The sequence below is a fragment of the Misgurnus anguillicaudatus genome, chromosome 15, assembly GCF_027580225.2.
Source record: "Misgurnus anguillicaudatus chromosome 15, ASM2758022v2, whole genome shotgun sequence".
Classification (NCBI taxonomy): Eukaryota; Metazoa; Chordata; class Actinopteri; order Cypriniformes; family Cobitidae; genus Misgurnus; species Misgurnus anguillicaudatus.
Window position 1 is genome coordinate 25,295,083 of NC_073351.2, and position 17,494 is coordinate 25,312,576.

At 36.9% G+C, this 17,494-nt stretch overlaps 1 protein-coding gene across 2 annotated transcripts in view; it reads left to right on the top strand.

Moving 5' to 3' along the window:
* Positions 1 to 17,494, top strand: part of mgat4c (mgat4 family member C) — a 155,815-nt gene that overhangs the window by 80,502 nt on the left and 57,819 nt on the right. For both annotated transcript variants that reach the window (XM_055173846.2, XM_055173845.2), the window contains exon 2: positions 4,622 to 4,712. The gene's annotated coding sequence lies outside the window, so the exon portion shown is untranslated. The remainder of the gene's footprint in view (positions 1 to 4,621; positions 4,713 to 17,494) is intronic.

Sequence of the window (17,494 nt, forward strand, 5' to 3'; positions counted from 1 at the left end):
CATGATTCCTCAGTTTAAATGGCCATGATGCTTCATACAGAGGCTTATATAGAGATCAAAAGGCCATAGATGGGTTCTTTTTTCACTGAATTGAAAAACATGGACAGTTCATTTTTCGAGAGGCTGTCAGATAGATAGACACATGCCGTGAGATTGCTTTTGCTAACAAGTGGCCGAAACCTTGTTTTTTTATGGCGTTTAAGTAAGATAGATGACTTGGTGTGGTGCCATTCTGATTATTGCTATTGCAGGACCTTGTGTACTTTTGCTATGAGAAAACGCTTTGCTTGTAATCTCTCCATATGGTAGCTATTATCCGTAATCCATTATAGAGGTAATCCAACGATGTTTTCTCCAATATAGACACAATCCATGAGTTCTCAGTGGAATTTGACATCACATGTTTTTTCATGCATGCAAATGGACAAGATCCTGTTGCTGGTAAAATATGCATGTAATGATGGCCGGTCCACTTTAGTCTGAGCACATGGAACCCAACAGCGGAGTCACAGCTGTTCAGCTTATTAGCTCATTGAATTAGTCAAATAAGAAGCCAAATGGAGGACGGATCGGACACCGTACCAAGCGATGCTTGTAAGTCACTCTCGTTTTTTAATAGGAATGGCTATTTCAGCTTCGCTTATTGCCCAGCTGATCCTCACAGGAACTCGGCTATCGTAAAACCTTTCAGGGAAATCTAGAATAAGAATATTGAGAGAAGAGAGATATTTATTGACAGTCTCTAAATCATTGAGCTTATTTAAAGCCCCCGTGGTAAAAATCAAGTACGTATTGTTGTTTATATGTGTATGTGGGTTTTTAATATTTAATATTTTTCCAAAGATAGTCTCAAAAGCGTGGTTTGAAATCGCCTTGGTTTCTTACGTCAAAACATGCAACCAGTCACGTCGAGTGGATAAGGCCGTCTGAGCCATATATATGTATGCTGCATAGACTCAGTGATGCTTCAGCATGATGTAGGCATGTGCTGGTCACACATGCGTTTTCAATCCTCTAACCTGTTCACATAAGCGTCAAATGAAATACATGCTAAAAACGCACCACTCACTTATGCATTATGCACTTCAGCTACCTGTATATGTCTATATATATATATCTATTGTCTGAACTGGTGTGTTTGAGTGTAGGCGGGGACTTGCATATTCATAGATCTGCATATACTTAATGTAAAATTTGTTTTACATATCCTGTTTTGATGCTCAGAGATACGTTTTAAGGGATTAAAATTACGGATTACAGGGGAACTTCTTTCAAACGTATCTGCATGTTTTTCTGAACCTGTATGTTGTTTTTTACTGAAATATCAGCCATTGGTTCTTAAAACTAATCATATTCTTTAAAGCTGCAAAATTCTTTTTGGTCCCCTTGCATTGATTTATAAGTTAAAAACAATCATAAGCTTGAAATAATAAGTTGAACTGACAGGTTTGATTATTAGTTGTTTCTCATAAGTCGTAAATGATCCTGCAATTTTATGTTTCAAACAGAGATGGCGATAGTGAGGCAGAAATCAGCTTTAAAGCTCATTTCTGATGTTAATCTGGAGTACCTATAGAGTAGTATTACATCCTTTATATGTCCGAAGAATCTTCATTTTAATCAGATTTATAAAAGAAATATTAGCTTTACCGAATCTTTCCGATAACGTACTAAAAAATGAAGAAGGAGGAGTTACTATCGCGGGGAAGCGAGTACGAGTCATGCAACACTATACAACACTGTTTAACTTATGATTCATTACATGTTTGTGTCATTTATATAATATGCACACGTCTATTTCCAACATAAGACAAAAGTCTTACTTACCGCATGCAACTCATGACCCGGTTGGGAAAATCCAGCGCATCTAACACACAAGCAAAACTCTGCTGCTAACCCAAATAATAAACTATATCCATTGTTTCCAAGGCTGGCTTTCTTCTCCTTACATCCAAAAACACACATCTTCTTTAGTGCCATTGTTCAGTTTTGAAATTAAACAAAGCTGTGTCGCGTGATGTGATGTTTGCAAGTTCTAGCGTCTCCTGCTGATTGACGGGTGGGTGGAGTTTTCCAGGGGAAGTGCCCATAAAAAGAAGTGATACGTGTAGAAACCCCTGAAACGTCAGGTGGACCCATAATCGGAAAAAACTTTCCGAAACTTGTACGAACCCTGGCGAAGTTTTGGCACAGAAATACTCTGTAACACGCCCAACTGTTTTTTGACACTTTTCCTACGTTTAGCACGAGGAAACAAACCTATGACTGTGTTAATAAGTCAGAATGCATGAAATACCGTTAAACCCCTTTTTAAGCATTTCTGCAGTAGTCATCTGCAGAGAATGACTTAAATTTAAGTCTGTTGTTTACAATTTGTCATTGTATGATAAAACCTCTATACATTTATGTTCCATTCCAGCATACTGTACAGGTTTAAAATGATATGATGGTGAGTAATTAATTTTTAACTGTCCCTTTAATCCCATTATCCAAAATGCAAGCTTTCATATCCGTGTGCTCATGTCAAACAAAGGGAGCGGTCATTGGAAAGGGTCGTAGTGATTATCCTTACTGTCTACATGCCTGGCGCTGGCTAAAGCCATGCTTGTGTCTCACCACTGACTGAGAACACCCCATTAACAGAGCCAGAGCTTGACAAGAAAAATGAAGAGAGCTATTTTCTGTGGCCTCGAGTGCCAGGCTGAATAATGAGCAGACATTCTTACTCTCTTCCCCCTCTATGGATTCACCATGAAGATCCAGTCAGGGAAAAGTGTCTCTCTTTCACTCTCTGTGCCCTGATCTCTGTCTTTTTCTACAGTATGAAACCAGGGCAGAAACACAATCAGGATTTCTAAGAGATAAATAAAATAATGTTTAGTTCTGTCACTTTGTCTAACTTACCGCTCAAGTCTCTGGATTTGGGCATCACATATTTTGGGTCCAAAATGTGTCAATGTTTCATACTTGATGTATCACGGGTGCCATGTAGTCAGATTTTTGAATATGACATTAAAAAAGTGACTATGCTATCCACAATCATTATCCATTTGATTTACACTTAAAGGGACATTCCACTTTTTTGGAAAATATGTTCATTTTCCAGCTCCCATAGAGTTAAACATTTGACTCTTACCGTTTTGAAATCCATTCAGCTGATCTCCGGGTCTGGCGATACCACTTTTAGCATAGCTTAGCATAATCCATTAAATATGATTAGACCATTAGCATCGCGGTAAAAAATAACCAAAGAGTTTAAATATTTTTCCTATTTAAAACTTGAATTTTCTGTAGTTACATTGTGTACTAAGACCGACGGAAAATTAAAAGCTGCGATTTTCTAGGCAGATATGGCTAGGAACTATACTCTCAAACTGGCGTAATAATGAGTGACTTTGCTGATTTAACATGGCTGCAGCAGGCGTAGTGATATTACGCACTGATCGAAAATAGTCCCCTTGGTTACTTTCAATGGCAGGGGACTATTTTCAGGCAGCACGTAATATCACTACGACTGCTGCAGACATGTTACATTAGCAAAGTCCTTGATCATTACGCCAAAATGAAAATCGCAACTTTTAATTTTCTGCCGGTCTTAGTACACGCTGAACTACAGAAGAGTCAAGTTTTAAATAGGACAATTTTTAAGCGCGATGCTAATGGTCTAATCAGATTCAATGGATTGTGCTAAGCTATGCTAAAAGTGCTAGCACCAGATCCGGAGATCAGCTGAATGGATTCCAAAATGGTAAGAATCAAATGTTTAACACTAGGGGACTGGAAAATGAGCATATTTTCAAAAAAAGTGGAATGTCCCTTTAAAAAGAGACAATATTATACATTCAAATTACGTAAATATAAACCGTAACTGAGGTATTCATGATGTCTTTTTCTAATCTACTGTATAAAAGAGCATTTGTAAAAAAAGTATACAAGTACTACAAAGGTTACAACACAAAAATACACTCAAACGTAAATACTGACAGAATGAAGAGGGCATTAGTCATATCCTATATTCTCCAATTGGCTGTGTTCCCCGCAGACTCCTGTTCTCTTGCCTTCGAGTGCTAATAAAATGACGCGAGGAGCCGTCTGCTGTGCGGGCAGCGTGAATTCACAGCCGGAATGCGACCGATGAAGTGCCCTGGGTGTTGTTTTTCACCCCGTGTTCATATTGAGTCATCTGTACAGATGTACACTTTTTTTGTCCACGAACGTGACTGCACCTGCTTATCTGCCTCCCCCTTATAAACCTGTCATTTCTGTTAATATTTGTGTCCAGGTCCCTAAATGATTTGGGAACAGCGGCAGTAATACTTCAGTTGGGCTGGGAGCTTAGGCACGGGGTGGGTGATATATGGTTATGGCCCTTCATTGAGAGCCAATTAGGCCTCCTCTGTGTGTAAGCACTATGGAATCCCATAATGCACTTGTGTGCACACAGAGTTTTGACGTTTTATATGAACACCACTGCCCAGAGCACCCACTGCTCCAATGTGGAAGGAATGGAAATAGAAATCTAAAAAGGAAAATTTTCCCCTCACACTCCTCACACAGATTCACACAACAGATGAGCTTGTCTGCAAATGAGCAATGTTCTCTTCCTCTGTTTGTTTTGCAGAGATAAAACAGTCTTTCTATGGATTCATTGATTGTCATTTTGTCAAACCACAAGGCACTTTCCTGCAAACCCATCTGAGTCCTACAAACAAGTAAGTTTTCCTTATTTTTATCAGCTGAAAAGGGTTCTTCTTTGGCATTGCTTTGAAGAACCTTTTATTTGTTTCAAGAGTGTAATGATGATGTCATCATTGTACTTATTTGCAAAAGGTGGGGTTAGAAAAGTCCAGAAGATCTGTGGTTGTGTACAAGTGCAGGCTTTTATCCTTTCAATCCCTTGTAACAACCGCAATAAATTCTGACCTTTTTTCTCATGCTGATAAATGTGGTATTTGAGCTGTAATTATGTTGAAAGGTAGCATACACATAATGCATATAGAGATGCTCTGATATACTTTATGTAGTTAAGTGCAGGACTTTTACATATACATGTAGTCTGAAGATGTAGCATTAGTGGCACGGTACAAAATCACTATAGAAGCCATTAATGTTTCAAAAGAGTAGTTTTGTAAGCTCTTGCATTAGATAAAGTTTTAGTGGTAGAGTAGAAAATGTCTTTTATAGAAGACATTAACTTTAAATGAAAGTAGTTTTGTAAACTTTTGCATTATTTGAAAAGTTTAAGCGATTCAGTAATGTACAACGATTCAGTAAACAACTCAATACACTGAGCAATTCATTAGCAATAAAGAAGTTCTTGGCTGCATTTTAAAGGTTAATAGTTCTGTAAATGACTAACTTAAAGATGAAATATTAAGTTTAAGACAATGACTTTTGCACTTTCATTTTATGTGGCTAGCACATAGATGAGTCATGCACTTTTTTGCCATAGTGTTTATTTTTAAAGGCCATTTTTGTGCTGTTATTGGACAGGACAGTATAAATAGAGAGAGCATGAAAGTACAAAGTGGAGAGAGGAGAAAAGGGTCGACATGAGACCTCGAGCCAGGAATCAAACTTGGGTCACCGGAGGTGCTGTATGTCAGAGCGCTGCCCACTGGGATATCACCTCCGACCACCATAGTTTTTAAGTGAAACCCATAAAAGAGTTATTGCCCAAGGTGAGAAAAACATAAAAAATACTTAGTTAATACCAATTGAAGAGTTCAGATGCAAAAGCTGCTAGACGCCACCTCTGTCAAAAATGATATAATGATTATAACCGAATGCACTCGACACGTACGTTAATCAAATACGTTTGCATTTAATCGCTTAAAGGGATAGTTCACTTTAAAATGAAAATTATGTCATTATTTTCTCATCCTCATGTTGTTCTAAACCTGTATGAATTTCTTTTTGCTGATGAACACAAAAGAAAATATTTTGAGAAATGATGGTAAACACACAGCAGATAGTGACATTGACTTTCATAGTAGGAAAAAAATATTTTAGTATTGTGATAAATAATGAAGAAAATATTTTGATAAATGATAGTAAGCACACAGTTGACAGTACCCTTTAAATTCCATCATATATTTTTATTCCTACTATGGAAGTCAATGGTCACTATCTGCTGTGTGTTTACCATCATTTCTCAAAATATCTTCTTTTGTGTTTATTAGAAAAAATAAAATCATACAGGTTTAAAACAACATGAGGATGAGTAAATGATGACAGAATTTTCATTTTAAAGTGAACTATCCCTTTAATTCAACCCTAAGGCCATTCAGAAATACAGATTTTTTTGACAGAATCTAGTTAGAAACTGATAAAAACAATGCTAATTAACAAGACATTGTGATAGAAGCACTTAGTGGGTTTTGCATCTAAACTCTTCAAATTTTTTTTAAGAAAAAACACTTCAATAAGTAGTTAGTAGTTCTATAGAGTGCAGGTGCATATTTATTCCAGTATGCTGGAAATCCAGAAAACTGGAAATCACAGTAATAAGCCCACCATCTCCTTTCCAAATAACAGCTGGTTATGTTTTTTTAACGGAGAAATGCCATCACAAGCTGTCGCTTCTCGTTCATCAGCATCTGTTGTGACTAAGTGAAGAGAGAAATTGGCATATACAGACAGATATATTTTTTTCCATGTGAAACTTAAGTTATATAAGTTTTAATGAAACTAAGCAAATGGTGCACCTAGATTGGACTGAAAAATTCGGACACATGTGTGAATTATTATGTGCTTTGTAAACACAACTTTCGTTTTTCGAAAGTTGATGTTTATATGTGTGTGTATGTATATATATATATATATATATGAAGAGTTTGGTTCCAAAACGCAATAAATCCATTTTGACAAATTTTGGTAAAAACGTGTTTTCTATACCAAGAAAGTGACAAGATGAAAACAGCTATTTTCTGTTACAAACTTTCACACAGCATCTTTAGGTTATAAAAACATAAAAAATTCAAATCCATAAGTTGATTTTCAAAGATTTATTATAAAAACTGATTATTTTTTCCACAAAATGCAATAAATCCATGACAAGTTTTTATTCAAAATGCTATAAATCTATTGAATCAATCGCCTATATAAATGTGCATTCATCTTTGCCATGTTATATTCATTTAGTTGACTAGTTGTACACACTAATTAAAAATATAAACATTAATGTTATTAATCAAAACACTTACTTTGTCATATTAAGAACCCTGTCATTGCGGTTACTTGACGTCTTCGCTTAACGTCTTTCACAGCGATCGACTGTAAAATGTTTTTGGTCCTGCTCGATTTTCGTTGACTTTGAGTAAAATTATGTAAAGTTTTTCATAAGATCCTCTGGGGTCAATGTGTTAGCATGAGAAGCTTGATGCTGTCGGGAGAACAAGCACCCGTCTCCCGAGTGCCTCTCAGGGAAATTGTTAGATGCTGATGGCTTACGTTTCTTTCCCATCACAGAAAACCATCACAGGTTTGGCAATGCTATTAAAGTATTATTTTGTTTTGTTTGTTGATCACGTAGTACAAAGTAGATGAGGAAAACCAGGACTCCGTGTACTACGCACGTCCGCCATTGTTTGTTTACATTGCGTGAACGGTGGGCTGTAATATCAGAAATGGAGTTATTGCGTTCTGAAAAAAAGTGGGAGTGGCGTTTGTCGCATTTTGGGAAAAAAGGGAGAAAAGATGACAGAATAACACGGCGGATATTGGATTTTGCGTAAAATTAAGAATTTACTTTTAACTACTGACCTGATATAATACTGATTTTGGCAGTAACTCATTTTTTTCAAAAATGGCGTTTATTGCGTTTTGGAACCAAACTCTTCATATATATATATATATATATATATATATATATATATATCAATTATCTCCCAAGGGTTTTTCCCTCCTAGGACTTTTTTTATTTCCTCGGCTAAAAAGCCCGGGTTTTTTTCTCCTAGGGGTTATTTTAACCCGGGGAGGCAGCCTTCTTGGGCTTAACTTAGCTTCCTCTTTTAGACGTTACATTAATAATATGCTCGCTTATAATGTTGAGTCATAGTCGCAGCAAATTGAACTGCTTATGCTATCGTGTATTTTGTTGTGCTATCTGTCGTTTTTCACTGCTTCTATTAATGTAAAGCTGCTATGAAACAATTAACTATTGTGAAAAGCGCTATATAAATAAAATTGAATTGAATTGAATTGAATTGACTCAGTAGTTCTGGACATAATGTACGTTACATGTCCATTTTCTGTAGATGCATATTTTCACTGTACCTGTATTTTAAAGTACAGTAACAAAGAGACATTTACAGTAAAGCCATGCAGATGTATACCAGACTGCAGAGAAGAAGGGGGTTCAGTGGGCTAATGAGTTAGGCACTTGAAAGTGTGAAGAACAAGGATGCAGATGTACAGCTGGCAGAGGAAAACACTGATGTGAGTGAACATTAAAGATTCATTCAAACAGCTGTTCCTGATCCAGGACAGCACGATTCAGAGCCATGTGCTTTGATTCAAAGCAGGAGACTCTGGGTATTACACCAGCCAACATATCTGTCTGTATACTGTCTGCAATGATTGAAGGGTTTACCTGAAAATGCAATATGAAATCCATGGACTCAGACTTGAAAAGCTATGATAGATAGTTTTTGTGTTACACTTAGTAAATACACTTAGTAAATATACATGACTATGATATCGTAAATATGTAATTGCAAACATATTTAGTTGTTTTTATTTGCATATTTTAAATTACAGTTTTATCAATTGTTTCAAAAATAACCCGACAGTACAAACTTGATTTGTTGAGAATAAAAACATTTCAACAGTATGAACAATAAAAATTACATTGGAATAATATAAGTTTTTACATAATTCAACAGTATTGTTGAGCACTCACCAGCCGCCACTGATCCCTGGACAAATTTTTCAATTAGTTTAAAGATACTACAAAGTGTAAAAAAACTCCCAGGACAGTTGTTCATTTGTAAAACATGGAATCTCGTTCCATATTCGATTTAATGTCACCTGCTCAGCTGATGCCTTGCACTAATGTTAACCTCACAAAATTACAAAATGACAAATTGAGCAGTGAAATTCGGACCTGAAACCATATGGCAGTTTTTGGCGACATAAAATTCACCGATGCCTTTTTTCCGGACTCTACAGGTTCTAATAATCTCCAGCCAAGGTACAAAATATTTCGTCCTTTATCTTTAGACCTTGGTGAAAGCAAAGGGCTGTTATCTGTCAGAGACACAAAACATGTACCTCCCTGCATAGCTCAGCCACGCAAAATAATCAGCCGAACAGGAGAGCTACTCCCGCTGGAAATCACAGTAATAAGCCCACCATCCCCTTTCCAAATAACAGCTGGTTATGTTTTTCTAATGGAGAAGCGCCATCACAAGCCGTCGCTTCTCGTTCATCAGCAGCTGTTAGCTGTGACTGGAAGTGAGGAGAGAAATCGGCATAATGTTTGTGTGCTCTGGGCAGCATCACATCATTAAATAGGAGAGCTGTATAGAGTTCAAAGAAGAATTGTTCATAAAACTGTTCATAAAAAGTCATAAAAATCTCCCAAATGACATACAGAATACATTATTAAAAAAGGGGTGCTACATGATGGGATCGTTTTTGGATGTATGGCGCCATAAAGAAACTTTAACATCCACAGAACCACAAGAATGGTCCCTAAAAACCTTTGACCTAATGGTTCTTTGGGGAAACGAAAATGGTTCTTTATGACATCATGGCAAATAACTCTTTGTAGCACGTTTATTTTTAAAAGTCTATTCCAAGTCTTCCAGAGCAATGCAATAGGTTCACTTTTAAAAATAAAGGTGCTTCACTATGCCATAGAAGAACTATTTTTGGCTGAATGGTTCCATAACAAACCTTCAACATCTGAAAAAAAAGGTGTTTTGAAGGTTCTTCTATGGCATAGCTGTAAAGAACCTTTTAAGCACCTTTATTTTTAGGAGTGTTTGTGCAAGAAAAAAATGAAATCTAAATGACTTATTTACTGAGAATATTTTGCCTTTCCCTTAAAACTGAATTTAGTGTTGCTTTGAACTGTCGTTGTAAAGCAAGAGCTGTAAAACATTATTTAAAAAAAATGTCTTCCAAAAGAAAATCATAGGTTTTAAATAACATAACGAAGATATTTCCTTAAAGCAGGAGTGAGGAACAGGAAGACTTTTCAGGTGTTTTTAATTAGGGTTGGAACTAAACTCTGCAGGACAGTGGCCCTCCAGGAAGTGGCCCTTAAAGCAAGGACCCTGAAGTTGCGCTACTATCCTGTTAGTGTCGATTCACACCAGCCGCGTTTGAGGCATCAAAATCACCACGGCTAGTTTCCCGCTTGAACAGTTTGAGTTTACTCGCGCTTCATTCGCACGTAAAATTCTAATCATCGAGACATTCACGCGGAAATTCACGTCATGGGAGGGGCTTCTGCGACTCAGCAGGCTTCCTGTAATGACATCACTACTAGAGCAAGCTCCTGATTGGTTAATGCGCCGTGTTTTTCCGTCAAAGTTAAAAAATTTCAACTCACGCGTTTGCCGCGGCAACGCTCAATTCGCGCGAACTAGACACGCGAATGAGGCGGAATCGCGTCTACCACGCCGTGCTAAACGCCTCATTTGCGCCGCGAGGACAAGTTATCTGTCAATTAAGAGAAAACATTTGCATGAAAAAATTGTGTTCCTGATGAGTTTTAATGGTAATCTGTATCTGTATGGTAATCTGGAATACCACAATTATCCACTAGTCAATTTATAATTTTTTTACCCAATTTATAACATTTTTTTTTTTATTAATTTTACACTATGTATGTTTTGATAATCGTTCTGAATCTGATTTCTAACAAAATTCCTTCATAAAAATGCAATTATTTCAGCTTTTTGCTAAAAAAAACATATTTAATAGTTTATAAACAGAGAAAAAAAATAAAGATAGGATAAAACTTTTTTTTCCAGTTTTATTTGTTCGTTTATTGTTTGTTTGAAAGCAGAGGGTCTGTTTTTTCATTTGATATATTTGTATGTTTCTATATTTTTTGAAAAAAATTCCTGGAAGGCATTTTGTAAAACTTTGGTGAAAATCACAAAAAATGCTGGCGGGCAACTTTAAAAAAAAAAGGCTGGCGGGTTAATAGTGGCAACTCTCATGCTGATAATTCAGATGTGAGACATGTGATACCTGCCATCTGTCAGAGGTCAGTTTGCCCTGACAGAGCCTGTTTCAAACATGCATGTGTCTACAGATGTCAGACGACCATTTGCATCCTTCAGGCTAATTTGGTGAGGGTAGACAAACAAACATATGTGACCCAGTCTGTGTAATTTTTTTATTGATTTACTATTTTCTACATAAAATCATCCTATATAATGTAAAGAACATTCAGTAAAATATAACATTGAAATCTTTAACATTGACTGGCCGTATCAAAAATTGAAATTTATATGAAATCAATGATTGAAATCAAATTTTCATGCCCCTAATCTCATAATCTCGCATGAATTTCATGTCATGAGTTTTGTCATCAGTGGAGGATCAGGGCTTCCATTTACATAACGCATATATTGCTATCCAAAATAAATGGTAAACCATCATTAGGCTCATTTTGTTTCAATATTATAACAGCTAACCATTAACAGTTAAGTTTGCCCTATCCTCTGTGAATAATTTGGGAAACGGCAGAGTGCCTTTCTCATCACATTTAAAACTAAAGCGAAGTCGATAAGCAAATTTGTTTGCTGTTTTATCGATGGCATGCTCACGATGAAGTTAAGCCAGAGTAGCTCAGTGATGATAAAGGATTAAATTGTTTAGTGTTTGGTAAACTTTAACGAAATGAAGTGCAAGGATCAAAACAGAGATCATTCAAGTTGCATAGAAGCCTAAAAACAGACAAGGTTGGTGGGCTGTTTCCAGCCCAAACATACTAACAAGAGCTGCGTCTAACCTTGTTGCCCTGTTGTTTCTCAGCAAGTTTATTTCAGCACTGCTGATGTAATCTAGTTTTCCTAGAACAACAAAGCACGAAGATAGTGAAAAGGAAAGCGAAAAGACACAAAGAAATCCCATGTGCCGTCATTTCACTTTCCAAACTGATGAGGCTTGCTCCATGCCCTCTGCTTGAAAAGAGTCAGAGCTTGAGATGAAGAGAACCAGAGAGATTAATGCAGATCATCTGTCATCACCTGGCAGCTGATCAAAGGATCTCATTGGCAGACAGAATTCGTTCGAAAATCCACTGGAGCGCTTTAAGCTACAGAAGCAGTTTCTCAGATACACACGCATACACTGGGTTTTGGCTTTAGGGACGTATGGAAAACGGTGGTTTGTTCCAAGACTGTCTCAATGGCGAAGCATGCAAAGCGCAAAGGAATGAATGTGTTATTGAGACACTAATGTTAGGAGACATCGGGAACGTGACGCTCTGACATAGGCAGAATTTGTGTGGGGTACAATGCAAGGACAGAGAATTTTATTCTTTAAAAGAATAAGAGAAAGTCTTGGTCTTTGTTGGTTAGCTGTTGGGGAGGAAGCAGGTCCCTGTGTTGTACAGTACTGTTGTGTGGCTATACCTTTGTAATCTTGTTAGGAACAACATTTTTCCCGTGATGAGATTTAAAATCGCCTAAATGTTCTCCGGGTCACAATTAAAGTGTGTTTCACAGTTCGGTGCATCTATTCACGGCCAGGTATTTAACATAATTGCCTATTCCGAGATCAGCTCCTGCGCAAATGACAGATTGACATTTTGAAATAATGCTATAGCTCAGACTCAAATATTAGCATTGTGCATCCAATTGTTACAGTAAACTATTTTCATTTGAATATGGCATGGAATTCTCAAAGCATTTTTTTTATTTTTATTTTATTTTAATTGCGCCATTTACTGTATTTGCGCATCCTCTCTGCTGCAGTTGCATATGCAAAAGCATCTAAATGCCACCTCTATCAAAAATAAGATAATGATATTATACATTCACCAAATACTTTTGCATTTGAGCTCTTCAGTTTCCAATCTAAAGAGTCAGTTTTGAGTGTAAGTTCATGGAGAATAAAGCAGACTTACATGATCTCACATTGTCAAGGTCGATTGCTTTTTCAATTACTAAAATTAGATTAGTCCTGATGTATGGCTTGTTATATTTCTCTTTTATTTCCTTTGATTAATTGCTGTGATATCAATAGAAAATATTCACTAATGTCACTTTTACAGTAGATAAAATCTCCCAACATCAGTTGTACCAGTTAATTTTTTGTTTAAAAATATCAAAAGCCCCATTATTTAAAGGGGCCATGGCATGAAAATATTTTTCCATGTTTAAGTGCTATGATTGGGTCCCCAGTGCTTCTATCAACCTAGAAAATGTGAAAAGCTCAACCCAGTAACTTAGTTTTGGTAAACCATTCTCTACAAGCACATGAAAAAATAGGTCGTTGAAATTTGACTCTCCTTATGATGTCATAAGGAGCTCTTATTATAATAATACCACCCCTTAATCTGCACTATCCAACCAGAGCACTGCCATTTAGTGCAGAGAAAAGCACAATTGAGTTTTAATTCATTTTGATTAGTGTTTGAATTTCATCAGCTCATTTGCATTTTAAAGGACACACCCAAAACGGCACATTTTTGCACACACCTACAAAGTAGAAATTTTAACATGCTATAATAAAATATTTATATGGTATTTTGAGCTAAAACTTCACATATGTGCACTGGGGACACCAAAGATTTATTTGACATCTTAAAAAAGTCTTGTGCCATGGCCCCTTTAAGTCTAATTTACTTTTGTAAATTTTTTAAGTTTGCATGTTTGGACGCAAATAATAATTTGAATCCGACTTATTTTAACACATTTAGCAAGATACCTGTAACTAGTAGCTATTGGTTCCTATTTAGCCAACCCTGCGGTTTGATACGGTTAAAAAAATTCCCTTATATTTCCGTATTTTCCGGACTATAAGTTGCACTTTTTTTCATAGTTTGGCTGGTCTTGCCACTTATAGTTAGGTGCGTATGGTCAGAATGAATTAATTTTGACATACAGTATATGAACCAAGCGTCAACATTACAGTCTACAGCCGAAAGAGTCTGCTATATGCTGCTCCTGTATTTATGTAATTCAATGAATTCAGTGATGTGGATTGACGAGCCTGCGAGCTTGATGCGCATTGGCTTGTTCTGTTCATTTAGCCTATTCAGCCTTTCAGGTATGTTCAGTATGCTATTGTGTATCGTGTAAATAACTGATAATGTTACGTTAACGTATGGACACCTATTCAACCTGCTGTTCTGTGTGCTATTGTTTAGTTGAATAACTTGCCTTTCCAGATTAAATGTATGTTATTCGGCTTGGATTTTGTGAAATAATTTTCTAAATAAATGCGAGCCAGTCCACTGCGACTTAAATATATATTTTTATTGTCTTCATGACATATTTTTGATTGATGCGACTTTTACTCCGTAGCAACTTAAATAACCTTATTTTCCGGACTATGTTCATAAAGATCTTTGCTTTAATATGTTTATCCCACAAACAAAACTCTTCATAGCATGTAGGAGGCACCATTTGAAGGCACTTTTCAAACCTCATAGTAACTCCGTAAATCGGTATGCTGAAAAATGCAGACACCATATGATGCCAATGCACCACCTCACCTCTATCTGCAAAAGTAATTATGGCAAACCAGCGAGTGACTGCGCAGCGGATTGAAGCGAAGGCAGCCAATAAAGGTCATGAAAATAAACACATCTCTTGTTATTGAGGAGATGACTACGCTTTCCAGTGAAGTGGTGATGCTCAAGGCCAAGAATTCTCTAGCAAACCCTGAAATTCCCCAGAGATAAGACATGACAGAAAGAGAGAGACAGAGCTTCAGCAAGGATCACAGGGTGAGAGGAAGGTTGTGGAAAGAGCATGGACAACATTTGAAGGACAGAGGTGAGAAATGGAGAGGGAAAATGTGTTTGTGTGTGTTGAGAGAACAGGAATCGTAATGAAAGCAATGATTTGGTGAAGCCACAGTAGTTGCATGGATTTATACAGTTACTTACAGATACTTGCTGTAAATGGTACAGCCTTTCTTATCTTGCTGAAAACCTTCATGTAGTTTAGTTGGTAGAGCATTGTGTTGACGGCGTAAACATTGTGGGTTCAGTTCCCAGGAAACACACAAGCTGATAAAAATAGTATACCCTTGAATGCACTGTCAGTCGCTTTTGATAAAAGCATCTGCCAAATGCATAAATGTATTCAAACATACATTCTTTTAGAAGTCGATTCTGGTATTGCTGGGTCTCAACACATAGTTACAGTGAGTCCCTCTCTCTTCTGACCTCTGGCATCAACTTGATGTTGACCTCCAGAGTGTGGGGATTGACCGGGCCGGCTGCCCAAAACCATCTGGCGGCTAGCTGGCCCTTGCCTAAGGAGACTCGATCCAAAGGATTATTCACCCACGCTTTAGTGCTGGCCAGCGCTTCAGACTCTCTGACTGGGGAAAAATGTGTTTTCTTGCTATGGGACAGTCTTTGGAGATTGATTGTTTCAATGCAATGTTCTCAGGGGTGAGCCTTTCGAAAGAAGAGCTTGTGGACTGTTGGCAGATACCAACTTAGCCATCTGCTTAAGAGTGGTTAACAACTGGAGTTTCTGGAAAATGTCAATCAAACAGTATTACACCAACTACAGATTAGATTCAATATTTTATAAAAATAATTTATCCCAGTACCAGTTAGGTCGAAATGCACAGATCAGTTTGTCGACTTCAACTAATATTTCCAAAAGATGTTTTTGTAATTTTTTTTGTTTAATAAGTTTGCTTTAAGTTAGTTTTAAAGGGACATTCCACTTTTTTGAAAATATGCTAATTTTCCAGCTCCCTCAGAGTTAAACACCCGATTTCCACCGTTTTGGAATCCATTCAGCCGATCTCCGGGTCTGGCGCTAGCACTTTTAGCATAGCTTAGCACAATCCATTGAATCAGATTAGACCATTAGCATCGCGCTAAAAAATAACCAAAATGAATGTCCCTTTAAGTTGCTATTAAAAAGGGGTGTGACAACATTTGTGTGTCTGTGATTGAGTCAAACAGGAATATGGGCGGGTACCTTGATACCATGGCTCCACTTTACAATAGGTGTGTACTACATGTGGATAACATCAAAGTACAGCGAGAATGCTTTTTACAGTCTTTGATTTTTATAGTATAGGTTACATTGTAGTTTTGCTGCAAGGTATAAAGTGTCTTTCAGTAAGTAGGCCTACTTCCCTGAGACCTCACAGGGGAAATCTAATGACTCACTAAAACCACACTAGAGCACTAAAGTCTATCAATCTATATATTATATCAATTACAGACTCAAAATTTGCATTCCAAAATCTGTTTTCAATAGGGCATTTACAATCTTTCTTAGATGTGCAAAACAGCAGATGCTAATAGATTCTGAAGTATATCTAATTAAGGTAATGAGAGCTTTCATGTCCCATGTCAGAAAACACAACTCTGCAGCTGAGCAAATATGAAAATAATGCAAAAAATTTAATAAAAAATGGTGCTCCACTTCCCTGTTAAAACAAGCCCTCATGCACTCTTTTAACTAGTCTCATATATTAAGTTTCTTCAGGGGAAGTGAGAAAGGTTTGCGTTTCAGAAAAAGAGGTCACGACTACATCTCCTATGCATATTCATTTGACCCCTCGGTTTTTATATCCAAGAGAGAGAGAGAGCGGCTACCATACTGTACAATGAATATGCAACAGCCCTCTCTTTCTTTCTCTCTCTCTCTCTCTCTCTCTCTCTCTCTCTCTCTCTCTCTCTCTCTCTCCTTCATGGATGATAAACATACAGCACAAATTTATTTAAATAGGTATTGACAAGAGATTTCTCCAATTTAATCACCTTATTTTCTCATTTGTAGCCTTCCTCAAAGTCAACCTGTTCTCCACTGTTGTTTTTACTCCAGGACTGCTCTATTTCCATTTAAATTGAATAAGACACACGTCTTAATGGTGACAGATATTTTTTTAAATGAGCATGATGGCTTGAACAAATCTCAGCATCATAAAGAGCTCAGAGAAAATGCAGACGCCACACTTTCCAGGTGGGTTAATGTGGTTTCAGTGAGCCTTATTTAAATATTTTGTCCATGTAATGTCATACTTACTTGATGTTGTCTTAGAACTGAAGTGTGCAATTCTTTCAAGTGTGTGTCACATGAATAATTGTGCACCATTTAACCATAGATAGATGGAATGTTTAGTGAATATCATTGTGATTCATCAAGGATCAATAGTTCTTTAGAACGGTCAACAGTTCTGCAGATTGATCATCGGTCCTTAGTTCTATAGATCGATCATCTGCCGATAGTTTTGTATATCGAACATCACTCGATAGTTCTGTTGACCGATCATCTGCTGATAATTCTGTTGACCGATCATTTGCCGATAGTTCTGTTGACCGATC